Source organism: Papio anubis, chromosome 9 (genome assembly GCF_008728515.1).
Source record: "Papio anubis isolate 15944 chromosome 9, Panubis1.0, whole genome shotgun sequence".
NCBI lineage: Eukaryota > Metazoa > Chordata > Mammalia > Primates > Cercopithecidae > Papio > Papio anubis.
The window spans coordinates 112,311,509-112,328,368 of record NC_044984.1 but is presented as its reverse complement, the minus strand read 5'-3'; the positions used below and the strand labels follow the sequence as shown (position 1 = coordinate 112,328,368).

General features: G+C 43.2%; 1 protein-coding gene across 1 annotated transcript in view; it reads right to left on the bottom strand.

Moving 5' to 3' along the window:
• Positions 1-16,860, bottom strand: part of RFC5 (replication factor C subunit 5) — a 62,358-nt gene that overhangs the window by 24,115 nt on the left and 21,383 nt on the right. The window lies entirely within an intron of this gene.

Sequence of the window (16,860 nt, the reverse complement as noted above, 5' to 3'; positions counted from 1 at the left end):
GACGATAGTCAAATATTGCCAGTGCTTTGGATTTTTCAAGCAAAATCAGAAATTTGGATTTTATCTCATTTTATTTTTGGAACAGGGTTGTGCTCTACTGCCCAGGCTGGTCTTGAACTGGGCTCAAGCAGTTCTCCTGCCTCGGACTCCCAAAGTGCTGGGATTACAGGCATGAGCCACCTCACCAAGCCTATTTATTATTTTAGAGGCAAGGTGTCACTCTGTGGCCCAGGCTGGAGTGGAGTGATGGAATCCTAGCTCACTGACGCCTTGAACTCCTGGGCTCAAGCAATTCTCCCCGTCAGCCTCCTGAGTGGCTGGGACTATAAGGCATGCACCATCACACCCTGCTAATTAAAAAAATTTTTGGTAGAGATGGGGTCTTGCTATGTTGCCCAGGCTGGTGTTGAACTCCTGAGCCCAAGTAATCTGCCCGCTTTGGCCTCTCAAAGCATTGTGATTACAGGTGTGAGCTATGGTGCCTGGGTGAAATTTGGATTTTATATGAAATCCTTGTATATTAAATGTTGGTGACTAATTAAAAACAAACTGCTGGCCAGGCAAAAACACTATACAGATCTCTTTGTGATTTCTAATTTGTCAAAGACAGATGATCAGGCAAAGATGTCATTTCTTCTTACTTTCCCCTTCTGCCTGTGGTTTAGCCCTTCTGGGACATTACTGGCAAGTAAAGGTGATATCTCTGTGTGAATTGTACCATTAATTAGCACAGGTGCAAACTTTTCTTATATAATCACCATCAGATTTGGAAACAATTTAATAAAACATCAAGTCGTAGAGATGGCAGGATCAATACATTACAAGGAAAATTATCAACACAAGGCATTTGCTCTTAAAATTGGATTAGAGAAAGGGAGCCCGGGATTTTGCTACTCTCAGCTTTGGAACAAGCTTGGGTTTGGACACAGCACTTACTGCCTTTGTTTATCTTAATTTATTTATTTTTTGAGACGGGGTCTTGCTCTGTCCCCCAGGCTGGAGTGCATGGCGCAATCTTGGCTCACTGCAACCTCTGCCTCCCAGGTTCAAGCAATTCTCCTGCCTCAACCTCCCGAGTAGCTGGGATTACAGGCACCCACCACCACACCTGGCTAATTTTTGTATTTTTAGTAGAGACGGGGTTTCACCATGTTGGCCAGGCTGGTCTCGAACTCCTGATCTTGTGGTCCACCCGCCTCGGCCTCCCAAAGGGTGGGGATTACAGGTGTGAGCCACCACGCTGGGCCGCCTTCGTTTATTTTTAAGACTTCTTCTTATGAGAGAATGGGATTGAAGGCTATCTTTGGAAGATGCTGGCAGAAGAAAATCAAACTGAGTTTTTCTCCTGAGCATGTTTATACTGGTGAAATCATGTTTAAATAGAGGGAGGACTTGAAGGAGAAAAACATCTCAAAGGGCAATTTGAAGAGTGTCTTCGATGGCCACAGCAAAATCCTAGACGACTGATCAGTGCTCAAAGTCCTGAGGTCTTCTTCCCCCCAATTACTTTCTCTTATCAGAAACCCCAAATCCCCCATGTTAGAGTTTAGGGACTTCGTTCATCATCCTCTAACATGTGTTGATTAACGAATAGATGGTTATTTATCACATCCTGAATCTGATTCTAATTTTCAGGTTGGAAGGGTTAACTCCTATGAATTTGCTCCATATACAGGGCTCAAAAAAATTCACATTTCATTATTTTTCTATGTTTAATATATATCTGGCTTAATGTCCTTCGCTGTTGCTCTCTCAAGCTAAGGTAGTTTGGAAATTCATTCTGTTGGGAGTGGAGGATTGGGTTTCTTCCCTTCTCTGGGGCTATTCAAGATGCCTAGGTGGTTGTAGAAATGGGCCAGAAAATTGGGAGAAAGGGCTTTTGGTCTTCAATTCTTTTATTATTATTATTATTATTATTATTATTATTATTTTTAAATTTTAGTGACAACATCTTATTCTGTTACCCAGGATAGAATGCAATGGTGCCATCACAGCTCACTGAGGCCTCAACCTCCTGGGCTTAGGTGATCCTCCTGCCTCAACCTCTGGCATTGCTGAGACTGTAGGCATGTGCCGCCACACCTGACTAATTTTTAAATTTTTTGTAGAGATGGGGTCTTACCATGTTGACCAGGCTGGTTGTTTTGAAATCTGGGCTCAAGCGATCCTCCCGCCTTGGCCTCTCAAAGTGCTGGGATCACAGGCATGAGCCACTGGACCCGGCTGGTCTTCAATTCTTTTTTTTTTGAGACGGAGTTTCGCTCTTGTTGCCCAGGCTGGAGTGCAATGGTGCCATCTCGACTCACTGCAACCTCCACCTCTCGGGTTCAAGCGATTCTCCTGCCTCAGCCTCCTGAGTAGCTGGGATTACAGGTGTCTGCCACTATGCCCAGCTATTTTTTTTGTATTTTTAGTAGAGACAGGGTTTCACCATATTGGCCAGGCTGGTCTCAAACTCCTGACCGCAGGTGATCCACCCGCCCCAGCCTCCCGAAGTGCTGGGATTACAGGTCTTCAGTTCTTTATATTGTCTGTTGTAATAGATGCTCTTTGTGCAGTTGGAACAATCCCTTTGAAGATCAGCAGCTCTGTGGGTAATAGTGTTGGTTTTCTCAGTGTACAACTTAGCCACCCAGAACGTTTGTCATCGCACCCAGTGCCACAAGAGTTTGGGGTTTAGACTTCCCTGTGCTCATTCTTCAAAGTCCTTCTTATCACCTCTCCCCTCCCTTGCCTCCAGGAGAAGTACTGATCTATGAAGACAGGATGTGATCTGCACTCTTGTTACTCAAAGCAAGGTCCAGGGACCGGCAGCCTTCACACAACCTGGGAGCTTGTTAGAAGTGCAGTCTCTGGCTCCACCCCAGACCTCCTGAATCCAAATCTCCATTGTAACAAGGTCTCCAGGCAATTGGTAAGCACACTTCAGTTGCCAAACCCTGGATACCACTGCATTGTATTATGTTGGTGCAAAAGCAATTACTTTTGCACCAACCTGATATCTCTATCCTACTGTCCTGCCTCTCCAGCCTGTTCTACACCCTCACTGTGAATTCTTCAGGGACTTGGGCCACTCTGCTCTCATACAACACTCCCACCTCCTCCTCTCGAAGGGCCTGGCGTTTTGACAATTCAACTTTAAGTCCCAAAGTTTCTAGGCATTCAAGTTCCCCTGGACTAGGCAAGCCCAATATTCCAGATCTCTAAGGCTTAATTGCTTGGAGGGAAAAATCTTCCTTAGTCTTTTGTATTGAGTCTTCAGCAGTAAATATTAATGTTTAGTTAATTTCTCAACCATGTTATTCTGTCACACTAATAATAGGCCCTCGAAGCCGGTAACATTTAAAAAAGATTTATTTTGAAATTTTCCCTACATGGAATCCCATGTAATTGCCCTAGGCTAGAAACCCCAAAGTCATGGGGACTGAGAAAGATAAAAAGGTGTTAATAGGGATGTGGTCAAAGTATACTTACATTATCCTGGCTGTGTTTGGCAGTGGTCCAGCCTGGGACCACACAGCTTTTGGGTTTGTGACACTAAAAATGCAGAGATGTGCTGGGCATGGTGGCTCACGCCCGTAATCCCAATACTTTTGGAGGCCGAGGCGGGTGGATCACCTGAGGTCAGGAGTTCAAGACCAGCCTGTCCATCATGGTGAAACCCTGTCGCTACAAAAATACAAAAATTAGCCGGGCATGATCGTGGGTGCCTGTGATCCCAGCTACTCAGGAGGCTGGGGTGGAAGAATCACTTGAAACCGGGAAGCAGAGGTTGCAGTGAGCTGAGATCATGCCATTGCACTCTAGTCTGGGCGACAGAGTGAGACTCTGTCTCAAAAAATAAAATAAAATAAAATAAGTAAATTAAAAAAGGAAATGCAGAGATGACAAAGCAGTTGGGTGCATACCTATTGTAAGCTCTGTGTGCACAACAAGGGGACAATTTATTGCCCCTCTGCCATCATACTAGGGACCCTGGGGGATGAAAGGAAGTGAGAAATAGACCTCAATATTGGCAAAAAACTGTAGAATTCATTCAAGAATGCCAAGTAATAAGAAAATGCAAATCACTAGCATTATTTATGTTGCATGGCAGAGTTACACAACAGTTTATTATATAGTAGATGCTACACAAAGCATGGCTGTTTATAGACATTTTGTCCCATTCATCCAGTTCCCCTAAACTCACTCTTTCAAAGCATTTAGCCCAAGTTTAATGGCAATATGATTTTTATTTTTTGAGACAGGGTCTCACTCTTGCCCAGGCTGGAGTGCAGTGGCTCTATTTCAGCTCACTGCAACCTCTGCCTCCTGGCCTCAAGCAATCCTTTCACCTCAGCCTCTCGAGTAGCTGGGACCACAGGTACATGCCACCATGCCCGGCTAATATTTTGGTATTTTTTGTAGAGACAGGGTTTCACCATACTGCCCAGGCTGGTCTTGAACTCTTGGGCTCAAGAGATCCACCTGTCTCAGTCTCCCAAAGTGCTGGCATTACAGATATGAGCCACTGTACCCGGCCAGGCAATGTGATTTTTAAAATACATACTTTAATTTTTATTTTTTTGAGATGGAGTCTGTCATCCAGGCTGGAGTGCAGTGGTGCAATCTCGGCTCACTGCAACCTCTACCTCCCAGGTTCAAGTGATTCTCCTGCCTCAGCCTTCCAAGTAGCTGGGATTACAATTGTGCACCACCATGCCTGGCTAATTTTTGTATTTTTCAGTAGAGATGAGGTTTCAACATGTTGGCCAACCTGGTCTCAAACTCCTGACCTCAAGTGATCCGCCCCCCCTCAGCCTCCCAAAGTTCTGGGATTACAGGCATGAGTCACCATACCTGGCCCCGAAATGTACATTTTTAAAAAATGCAATGCTGAAAATTATAGCAAGAGAGTAAGCATTGAAAATTGGGCCAGGCCGTGGTGGCTCATGCCTGCAATCCCCGCACTTTGGGAGGCCAAGGCAGGCGGATCACCTGAGGTCAGGAGTTCGAGACCAGTCTGGCCAACATGGTGAAACCCTACCTCTACTAAAAATACAAAAATTAGCCGGGTGTGGTGGTGCACGCCTATAATCCCAGCTACTCGGGGGGCTGCAGCAGGAGAATCACCTGAACCTGGGAGGCGAAGGTTGCAGTGAGCCAAGATTACACCATTGTACTCCAGCCTGGGTGACAGAGCAAGACTCCCTCTCAAAAAAAAGAAAAAGAAAAAGAAAAAAAACAGAAAATTGGGCCAGGCATGGTGCTGCACACCTGTAATCCCAGATTTTGGGAGGCCAAAGTGGGTGAACTGCTTGAGCCCAGGAGTTCAAGACCGGCCTGGGCCACATGGCAAAACTTCATCTCTATTAAAAAAAAATAAAAATAATAATAAAGAAAAGAAAACAAAATTGAGACACCAACGTTGCCCCAAGTCAATATAGAGGAGAATTTTTGAGCTTGAAGATATTTTTTGGGGTTCAAATATAGACTATCAAAATATATTTTAAAAAATGCTTTAAGAGAATTCTTTTAAATGAGAAGCACCTTAGAGTAAGTCTTGCTCTGAACTGAAGCAACTTGGCAGATCTGCAGGAAATTAAAATACCTGGCACATTCATTAATATGAAGATTGGACAATTGTGTCATGAAAAAGTCTTGAAATCTTTTTTTCTTTTTTTCTTTTTGCGACAGGGTCTTGCTCTGTCACCCAGGCTGGAGTGCAGTGGTGGTACAATCTCCCAGTCTTGCTCCATCCTCCCACCTTAGCCTCCCAAGTAGCTGGGACTATAGGCACGTATCACCACACTCAGCTAGTTTTTATTTATTAGGTCTTGAAATGTAAAGATCATTTAAAGTACAAGTTTGAACAAAAGCAAATTTCTTTCTTAAAAGAGTAAGTTTCCTGAGTTGCATGAGAGTAAATCATTTCATATCCTCTGCTTTCATTTTTTTTCTTAATTTAAGAGATATTGGACAAAAATAACATATTCAATATGTCATATTTTGGGAAATGTCAACCGGAACTGGCTTGTTGAATATGGGTTATCGTCAGTTTGAGCCAATTAATTAATTAAAAATCTTTCCTTAATGCTAAACTCGAATAAGTTCTTGGTTTTGATACAACTTCTAATTTTCTTCTGTTGCTCAGGTGATTTGAAATTATAATTGGAATAAATTTTGCAAAATTAACACATAAAAGGGCATCACTGAAAACATTTTCTATTGCATAATTCCAAATGCCATGGAAGAAGTTGGCATATTTGGATAGTCACAGAACTTAATTCCATACGTACATATTTCAAAATTATCCATCTGCTTAACACCAGGAAGGGTTTCAATGGTAAGATCTTGGTGTACCCAACTGTGGGGAACTTGGTGTGATAAAATTTGCGAAATCAAAATTGTGTTATTTCTTTAAAAACAATTAGTGGGATTAGAAAGTTATTCCAAGTCTGCAATATGGTATTATGAGAATGAGAAAACAGGCTGGGCACGGTGGCTCACGCCTGTAATCCTAGCACTTTGGGAGGCCAAGGTGGGAGGAGGGCTTGAGCCCAGGAGTTCCAGATCACCCTGAGCAACAAGGTGAGACCTCATCTCTACAAAAAATTAAAAATTAGCCAGGCTTGGTGGTACTTGCCTGTGGTCTTAGCTACCTGGGAGGCAGAGGCAGGAGGAATGCTTGAGCTCAGGAGGTCAATGCTACAGTAAGCTGTGATTGAACTCCAGCCTGGGCAACAGAGCAAGACCCTGTCTCAAAAAACAAACAAACAAACAAAAAAACAAGATAACTTATTCATGTCTTCCACATTCCTAAGTGACCACCAGGCAGAAGACACACACAGAGGTAATAAACTAAAGGTAACCCCTCAGATACTAAAGACTAGGAGAATTTAGCTTAAGCTTTAACATTAATTGAGATTGCTCCTTCTCACTTAAAATTGTAAGCGTTAAAAAATAACAGTGACATTCGAACACCGCTCTAAATATATTTTTTATCGGGAAAGTACCTTGACATCTCTTTAGTCAAAGTAATATAAACTGGCCGGGCGCGGTGGCTCAGGCCTGTAATCCTAGCACTCTGGGAGGCTGAGGTAGGTGGATCACCTGAGGTCAGGAGTTCCAGACCAGTCTGGCCAACATCGTGAAACCCCGTCTCTACTAAAAATACAAAAAGAAAAAAAAAAAATATTAGCCCAGCATGGTGATGGGCACCTATAATCCCAGCTACTTGGGAGGCTGAGGCAGGAGAATCGCTTGAACTTGGGGAGTAGAGGTTGCAGTGAGCTGAGATCGTGCCACTGCACTATAGCCTGGGCAAAAGAGTGAAACTCTGTCTCAAAAAAAAAAAAAAAAAAAAGTACTAGTTCTAAACTATAGTTAGTAAACATCCCCTTTGATTGGTAGCAACTTTTTAATAGAATGGCTGCTGTCTTATTGGGGGAAAGTAACTGTGGTAGATAGGTCTACAAAGAGGGCTGCCAACAATTCCTTTATCCCAGTGGGTGCGTGCAGTTTTTTCTCTCAGGAGGTGAAATCTGTTTCTTCATTCCTTGAATCTGGGCCGGCCTTTGACTTGCTTTGGCTGGTGGATTGCAGTGAAAACGCTGTCGCTATTCTAGGACTTCCAAGCTGAGGTCTGGAAGTTTCTACTTTAACTTTAGGAAATGCCGTCTGCCCTGTGAGAACGTCCATGCCATCCTACTGGGGAAACAGGTGAAGTAAAGGGGACCCGAGGAACCCAGATAACAGCCAGAACCCAGGCTCCAAACTCATGAGGAAGTCCAGCCAACTTCACAAGAAAAGAAGCCCAGCTATCTTCACCAGTGCCCAGTCGTTGGAGCCAATTCAGCTGAAGTGACAGCCGTGCAAGGCCATCTTGGATCTGCCAACCCCACAGGAAACCACTAGAGCTGACACCATGTGGAACACAGGTATTAGTCTGTTCTCATACTGCTGATAAAGACATACCAGAGACTGGGTAACTCATAAAGGAAGGAGGTTTAAGGGACTCACAGTTCCACATGACTGGGGAGGCCTCACAATCATGGTGGAAGGCAAGGAGGAGCAAAGGCACGACTTACATGGCTGCAGGCAAGAGAGAATGAGAACTGAGCAAAAGGGGTTTCCCCGCACAAAACCATCAGACCTTGTGAGACTTATTCACTACCACAAGAACAGTATGGGGGAAACTGCCCCATGATTCAATTATCTCCCACTGGGTCCCTCCCACCACCTGTGGGAATTATGAGAGCTACAATTCAAGATGAGATTTAGGTGCGGACACAGCCAAACCATATCAGCACAGAACTGCCCCTCTGAGCTCAGCCAGAGTCCCAGACCCACAGACTTATGAGCAAGTAAAACAGTTGTTCCAGCCTGGGTGACATAGTGAGAACCTGTCCCTACAAAAAGTAACAAAAATTAGCCAGGCATAATGGCATCCCTGTAGTCCCAGCTACTTGAAAGGCTGAGGTGGGACGATCACTTGAGGCAAGGAGTTAGAGTCTGGAGTGAGCTATGATTGAACCACTGCACTCCAGCCTGAGTAACAGAGCAAGACCCTGTCCCTTAATAAATATAAAATAGCATAAATTAATTTTTATTTTTAAACTATTATCTTTAGATGTGGTCTGTTATGTAGCAATAAATGACTGATTTAAATGGCAATTTTCTAAATTCTTAAAATTGGGATTTACAAACTCTTGAAAGTTTTTGGAGGTTGAGAAAAGAAGGCAGGTAGGTGGCCAGGTGAGGTGGCTCACTCCCGTAGTCCCTGCATTTTGGGAGGCTGAGGCGGGCAGATCACTGGAGGTCAGGAGTTTGAGACAAGCCTGGGCAACATGGTGAAGCCCTGTCTCTACTAAAAATACAAAAATTAGCCAGGCATAGTGGCACATGCCTATAAACCCAGCTACTTGGAAGGCTGAGGTTTGAGAATTGCTTGAACCCCGGAGATGGAGGTTGCAGTGAGCTGAGATTGTGCCACTGCACTCTAGCCTGGGCGGCAAAGCGAGACTCTCTCTCTCTGTATATATAAAGCAGGTAGATTGTAGAATGTTAATTGACCCAAACTGACATAACATAAGGAAGGTTTTTTTTAAGGTCCTTTTGAAAAAGCTTTATAGATGCACTTACAAACTGTTTCAGCTGCAAGTGTTTCTGTCATGAAGAGGAATTTCTTTGTAAGTTAGTTAATGTGTAACTTTGATGATAGCAGTAACAAAAGCAGTCACTGCAGTACTTAACTAATTTTCACTTGGTGTCATGTAAATGAGAAATTCCAAGTAAGCTATGTGTAAGAATGTGCAGTGTTAATAACTGGGTGCTCTACTGTTGCACTCTGAGACTGCAAATACGATCTGTATGAAGTACGCTTGATATACTTATATAACAATAGAAATATTTATGTGCATACATTATTAGATCTAAGAGCAAAAGAAACTTATCTAGGCCCAAAAGAAAGTTTTAAGCAAGTCAAAATTTTCATTAGAATTATAAATATGACTTGTGGTCTGGCGCGGTGGCTCATGCCTATAATCCCAGCACTTTGGGAGGCCGGGGTGGGTGAATCTCTTGAGGCCAGGAGTTCCAGACCAGCCTGGGAAACATGTCGAAACCCAATTGCTACTAAAAATACAAAAACTGGCCGGGCATGGTGGTGCATGCCTGTAATACCAGCTACTGTAATCCCAACTACTCGGGAAGCTGAGGCAGGGGAATCACTTGAACTCTGGACTGGGAGGCTGCAGTGAACTGAGATCGCACCTGGGCGACATATGAAATTCTAGCTCAAAAAATAAAATTAAAAAGAATTATAAATATGACTTGCAATACTGGTATTGAATTTTTAAAAACTTAGCTACCTAGTGCTACCAAGTTTGCCAGCATTTTGGCAACGATATTATGGAAACACTGCTAGCAGTTTTGTTGATGTCAATATGTGTGTGTGTGTGTGTGTGTGTGTGTGTGTGTATATATATATATATTTTTTTTTTTTTTTGAGATGGTGTCTCACTCTGTTGCCCAGGTTGGAGTGCAATGGCGCAATCTTGGTTCACTACAACCTCCGCCTCCCAGGTTCAAGCGATTCTCCTGCCTCAGCCTCCCAAGTAGTTGGGATTACAGGCATACACCACCACGCCTGGCTAATTTTTTGTATTTGGTAGAGACAGGGTTTCACCATGTTGGTCAGGCTGGTCTCGAACTCCTGACCTCAGGTGATCCACCCACCTCGGCCTCCCAAAGTGCTGAGATTACAGGTGTGACCCACTGTGCTCAGCCAATATATGTATGTTTTTAACGTGCAAGATTGGGATAGTATTTTCTTCGGAAAAAAGGCAATTTTAGCAGAGCAAATACAAGCTATATTAGGTGCCTGTTTACTAGAAATTACATAAAAGTATTGTTAGGAAAAGATGAAATAAACCAGTAATGATAACCAAACATGAAGGGGGAAGAAAGAATAGTTTATACAAGGAATATGATTAGCATGGGCATTTCATTCTGTAATGTAACTTGTAAATATAAGAGGAGAAAAGTGGTAGATATATAGAAAATAAGAGGAGAACAAAGTGACATTTTGTAAAAATAGACTCATGAACACAGAATGAAGAGAAGCCTAAAAATTAGTCTACTGGGTTTCTATTTTTGGCAATATTTTGAGCCAGATAATCTAAAAACTTTCATACCAATAATCATCTACAAATGCTGGATAAAATAGAACAAACACACTTTTATTTTATTTTTATTTTTGAGATGAAGTCTTGCTCTGTCACCCAGGCTGGAGTGCCATGGTGTGATCTCGGCTCACTGCAGCTTCTACCTCCAGGGTTCAAGTAGTTCTCCTGCATCAGCCTCCCTAATAGCTGGGATTACAGGTGTGCACAACCACACCTGGTGAATTTTTATATTTTTAGTAGAGATGGGGTTTCATCATGTTGGCCAGGCTGGTCTTGAACTCCTGACCTCAAATGATCCACCCACCTTGGCCTCCCAAAGTGCTGGGATTACAGGTGTGAGCCACTGTGCCCGGCCAGATATAGCAAACACACTCTTAAATGCCAGAAAATGGGGACAATCCTCAGGAATTAGAGGATATGAAAACCAGAGCTGGGTTGTGTGCGGTGGTTCACGCCTATAATGCCTGCACTTTGGGAAGCAGGGCTGGGAGGATCTTTTGGCCCAGGAGTTCAAGACCAGCCTGGGCAACATAGCCAGACCCTGTCTCTACAAAAACATTTTGAAAAAATTAGTCTCAACTTTCAGGAGGCTGAGGCAGGAGGATCACTTAAGCCTAAGAAGGTTGAGGCTGCAGTGAGGTATGATCACAACACTGCACACCAGCCTAGGTGACAGGAGACTCTGTCTCTACAAGCAAACAAACAAACAAAAACAGAATTGTGAGGATGAACTAGGTCTTTATGGAGGTGAAAGGGGTTTGAGTCTTTTGTTTTGTTTTGTTTTGTTTTTTAAGACAGAGTCTCGCTCTGTCGCCCAGGCTGGAGTGCAGTGGCACAATCTCTGGCTCGCTGCAAGCTCCGCCTCCCAGATTCACCCTATTCTCCTGCCTCAGCCTCCCGAGTAGCTGGGACTACAGGCGCCCGCCACCACGCCCGTCTAATTTTTTTGTATTTTTAGTAGAGACGTGGTTTCACCGTGTTAGCTAGGAAGGTCTCGATCTCCTGACCTCATGATCTGCCTGCCTTGGCCTCCCAAAGTGCTGGGATTACAGGTGTGAGCCACTGCGCCCGGCCAGGGTTTGAGTTTTAAAGGTTCCTAAAGGGAGGGGACAAGGCTTTGGTGGAACTGGAACTACAACCTCCACACAAGTAAGAACCCTCAAAGAGTTACACCCTTAAGGAAAATGGTCGTAAAAATCTGTCCACCCAGTGTAGGGAGATGACAAGGAGGCTTATCTGTCTTATTCTGGGTCCTACGTGGAGAAAACTCCCCCTCTACGTTTGTCACAACATGATTGTACTCTCAGTTATAAATCGAGCAAGTTCTGGGCATCTAATGTGCACCATGGCTGGCGAGGGATGTGTTAATTTGATTGTGACAATCATTTTATATCATATACATACATCAAATCATCATGTTGTATGCCTTGAATATGTATGTACAATCTTTATTTGTTGTTTTTTGTGGTTTTGTGTGTGTGTGTGTGTGTGTGTGTGTGTTTTGAGACAGGGTCTCTCTCTGTCACCCAGATTGTAGTGCCATGGTGAGATCTCAGCTCATTGCAACCTCTGCCTCCTGGGTTCAGGTGATCCTCCTACCTCAGCCTCCCGAGTAGCTGAGACTACAGGTGTCTGCCACTATGCCTAGCTAATTTATTTATTTTTTCTTTTTGCCTGGGCGCAGTGGCTCACACCTGTAATCCCAGCACTTTGGGAGGCCAAGGAGGGTGGATCACTTGAGGTCAGGAGTTCAAGACCAGCCTGTCCAACATGGCAAAACTCTGTCTCTACTAAAAATACAAAAATTAGCCAGATATAGTGGCACATTCCTGTAATCCCAGCTACTTGGGAGGCTGAGGCATGAGAATTGCTTGAACCCATAAGGCAGAGGTTGCAGTGAGCTAATATTGTGTCATTGCACTCCGGCCTGGGTGATAAAGTGAGGTCTCACTATATTGCCCAGGCTGCTCTGAAACTGCTGGGCTCAAGCGATCCCCCTGCTTCAACCTCCCAAAGTACTGGGATTACAAGCGTCAGGCACCACACCCAGCTAATCTTTATTTGTTAATTAAATATTTTAGAATGAGAAAACAAGACTATACTCACATAGATTTGGAGTTCAAATTTATGCTATGGAAAACCCAAGCCAAGAAATTAACTAAACACAAACTCGGGAATGACAAAGCTTCAGCCTAGATGTGTGGGATTCCCACAGGTAGAGATCTACACATTTGAAATTACAAAGCACACAAGGAAACACTCCACCATGAACAAAAGGCAGTAGAAATAAACATCAGATCTCAATTGCTTCAGATAACTGGATTATAAAAGACTCATTTAAATAGGTTGACAATGATAGAGCCACAAATAAATTAATAAACATGAGAAAAAAATTGCAACTCTTAAAATGTATAAGGCACTTTTGAGAAAGAAACTAGAATACTTTGATTTTGGTGATTTGTGTCTTTCTTATCATTGTTACTGGAACCAAATATTCAACATGAGACTTCACCTACGTGCTTGGGTATTATCTAGAAGCAGTCAAATTTCCCAATGAGTCACTCGGCATCACTGGTTCAGCAAAAAAAAATTATTGACATCTGCAATGTGCCACCCACTATGACACATTGCCCTAGGGATATAGCGGGTAAAGAAGACAGACCCTCCTTTTGTCTGCATGGAGAATTGCAGACAAAACACACATTGAGTAATTAATTACAAGTGTGAAGATGCATGAATGAGGGTGAAGGAAAGTCAAGGAAGACCCTGGGGAAGTGATATTTCAATGGAGACTTGAAGAATGAGTAGAATTTAGCCTGGTGATGAGGGAGTAGAGAAAGTTGTCCAGACAAAGAGGAGAGTGTGTTGGAAGATCCAGATTCAAGACAGGCTGGTGCATGTGAAAGTCTAAAGACTAATAGGGTTGAGTGAAGAGTGGGTTGTTGGATGTATGTGTAGATTATCACAATGCAAGGCTTTTTGGGCCAGATTCTGAACAACCTTGTATGCTAGGCTGAGCAGTTTGATTTGAATCTATCCTGTAGGCAATAGACAAGGGGAAAATTTGGGATAGAAGAGATGGTTGCACTTATGGTTTTTTTTGTTGTTGTTGTTATTTTTTTGACACAGGGTCTCATTCTGTCACCCATACTGTCACAATGGGTGCAGTGGTGCAATCATAGCTCACTGCAGCCTCACACTCTAGGGCTCATGTGATCCTTTCACCTCAGCCTCTTGAGTAGCTGGAACTACAGGCATGCACCACCACACCTAGCTGTTTTTAAAAAAGTTCTTGTAGAGACAGGGTCTCCCTATATTGCCCAGGCTGGTCTGGAACTCCTGGCCTCAAGTGAGCCTCCCACCTTGGCTTCCCAAAATGCTGGGATTATAGGTGCGAGCCACTGCACCTGGCCCAGATGATTTAATAAGGGGTAGACCTGTCACTCTTCAAGGTGGTTGTAACCAGGACTTAAACTGCAAAAGGAAGTTAGTATTCTGCAAATTTTTGGGGGGAAAACTTGAAACAATTTTGATGGACATCAATAGGGGAATTAAACAGTTAAAAGGAAGCAAGCTTGAAACTAGATCCACTGTGCATTCCTAAATGGAAAAAACAAGAGCATACTCCCATTTCTAAAAAGTGAAAATAGACCAGGCATGGTGCACAACGGGTAATCTCAGCTACCCGGGAGGCTGAGGCAGGAGAATTGCTTGAGTTCGAGAGGCAGAGGTTGCAGTGAGCTGAGATTGCACCACTGCTCCAGCCAGGGTGACAGAGCAAGACTGTCTTAAAAAAAAAAAAAAATTGATGTCAAGAAATTGCAGTATAACTTTCTTATTTAGAAGCATGGCGGTAAGTACCAGGTGAAAAGGAATAAGGTTTGAGGGTGGCTGCCTCTGGAGAGCAGGACATAAAAGATAGGCTGGGGAAGGATAGGATTGCAGGGTCTTTTAAATAATGCACTTTGCAACCATGTTATTACTATTATTTTTTTGAGACAGAGTTTCTCTTTTGTTGCCCAGGCTGGAGTGCAATGGCGCCATCTCAGCTCACCGCAACCTCTGCCTCCTGGGTTCAAGCGATTCTCCTGCCTCAGCCTCCCCCGAGTAGCTGGGATTACAGGCGCCCACCACCATGCCGGGCTAATTTTTGTATTTTGTATTTTTAACTAACCTCAGGTGATCCCCGTGCCTCGGCCTCCCAAAGTTTTGGGATTACAGGCGTGAGCCACCACACCCAGCCAGGAACCATGTTATTTTGAATACATCATTTAATACTTTGAAGATAGTAATATATACTATATGTGACTACAGTAATGAGCTAGTAAATAACATATACATATATATATATATGGAGAGAGAGAGAGAAAGTCTCACTCCGTCACCTGGGTTGGAGTGCAGTAGCGTGAACACAGCTTATGGCAGCCTCCACCTCCCAGACTTAAGTGATCCTCCCACCTCAGCCTCCTAAGTAGCTGGGACTATAGGCATGTGCCACCACGCCTGGCTGGTTTTTTAAAATTTTTTTTTATTTTACATTTTTTGTAGAGATGGAGTTTTGCCATGTTGTTCAGGCTGGTCTGAAACTCCTGAGCTCAGGCAATCCACCCTCCTTGGCCTCCCAAAGTGTTAGGATTACAGGCATGAGTCACTGCCCCTGGCCAATAATATTTTCACATTTAAAAAATTAATTAAAACTTGCTTTGGTGCACGTTTATCAATGGTTAGTATATTCTCAGGAAATCAAAGATTTGACAAAATGTTTTCAGCATAGTGGTCAAGCATGTAGACATCGGACTCTGACAGCTTGCCTTTTAGCCTCAACTCTGCCATATGCTGTGTGAACATGGAAAAATCACTTAACTTCTCTGAGCCTGCTTTTTTTTTTTTGCCTGCAGAATGGGGATAACAATAGTCATATTGTTATAACAATGTCATAGGAATGTTTTGATAATTAAGTGAGATAAAAATAACAATACCTAATTAATTGTGCAAAGCACTTTATACATGTTGTTATTATTATTATTATTATTTTGGAGACAGTCTTTTGCTTTGTCTCCCAGGCTGGAGTGCAGCAGCGTGATCTTGGCTCACTGCAACATCTGCCCCCTGGGTTCAAGCGATTCTCCTGCCTCAGCCTCCTGAGTAGCTGGGATTACAGGCACCCACCACGATGCCTGACTAATTTTTGTATTTTTAGTAGAGACGGAGTTTCACCATATTGGCAGGCTGGTCTCGAACTACTGATCTCAGGTGACCCACCCGCTTGGCTTCCTGAAGTGCTGGGATTACAGGCGTGAGCCACCACGCCTGTCCTCGCCCAGCTAATTTTTGTATTTTTAGTAGAGACAGGATTTTGCTATGTTGGCCAGGCTGGTCTCCAACTCCTGGCCTCAGGCAATCCGCCCACCTTGGCCTCCCAAAGTGCTGGATTATAGGTGTGAGCCACTGTGCCTAACCTTATATGTATTATCTTATTGAATCCTCATAATCTGTCAGCTTTGTGAAGAGTATAGTTATCACAGTGTCTAGTTTATAAATTATTAACTGTTTAATAAACATAAGTAGAGTTCTGTTTGTATTTTTATGGAAATGAAGATGAATAGGAGAAACACTGAAAAAAGACAGACAAACCCAGTAACATTCTGCTTATTTCAAGACCTGATTTCCAATATTGTTCATTTTCTTTTGGTACATAGTGTTGAACCTGCAATTAGAAGAAAAATATTCCCAGATCATCAAAGTTCTGTTTAAAAGTAACATTCTTTGATGTAGTATCAATTTTTTTAAAATTATGGTAAAATATACTTGACATGAAATTTATCATTTTAGGCTGGGTGCGGCAGCTCACGCCTGTAATTCCAGTACTTTGGGAGGCCAAGGTGGGGAGATCGCCTGAGGACAGGAGTTCAAGACCAGCCTGACCAACATGGTGAAGCCCCGTCTGTACTAAAAATACAAAAATAGCCGGGCGTGGTGGTGGGTGCCTGTGATCTCAGCTACTCGGGAGGCTGAGACAGGAGAATCACTTGAACCCAGGAGGCAGAAGTTGCAGTGAGCCGAGATTGTGCCGCTGCATTCCAGCCTGGGCGACAGAGCAAGACTCCGTCTCAAAAAAAAAAAAAAAAAAAAAAAAAAAAAAAAAAAAAAAAAAAAGAAAAAAAAAGAAATTTACCATTTTAACCATGTTATT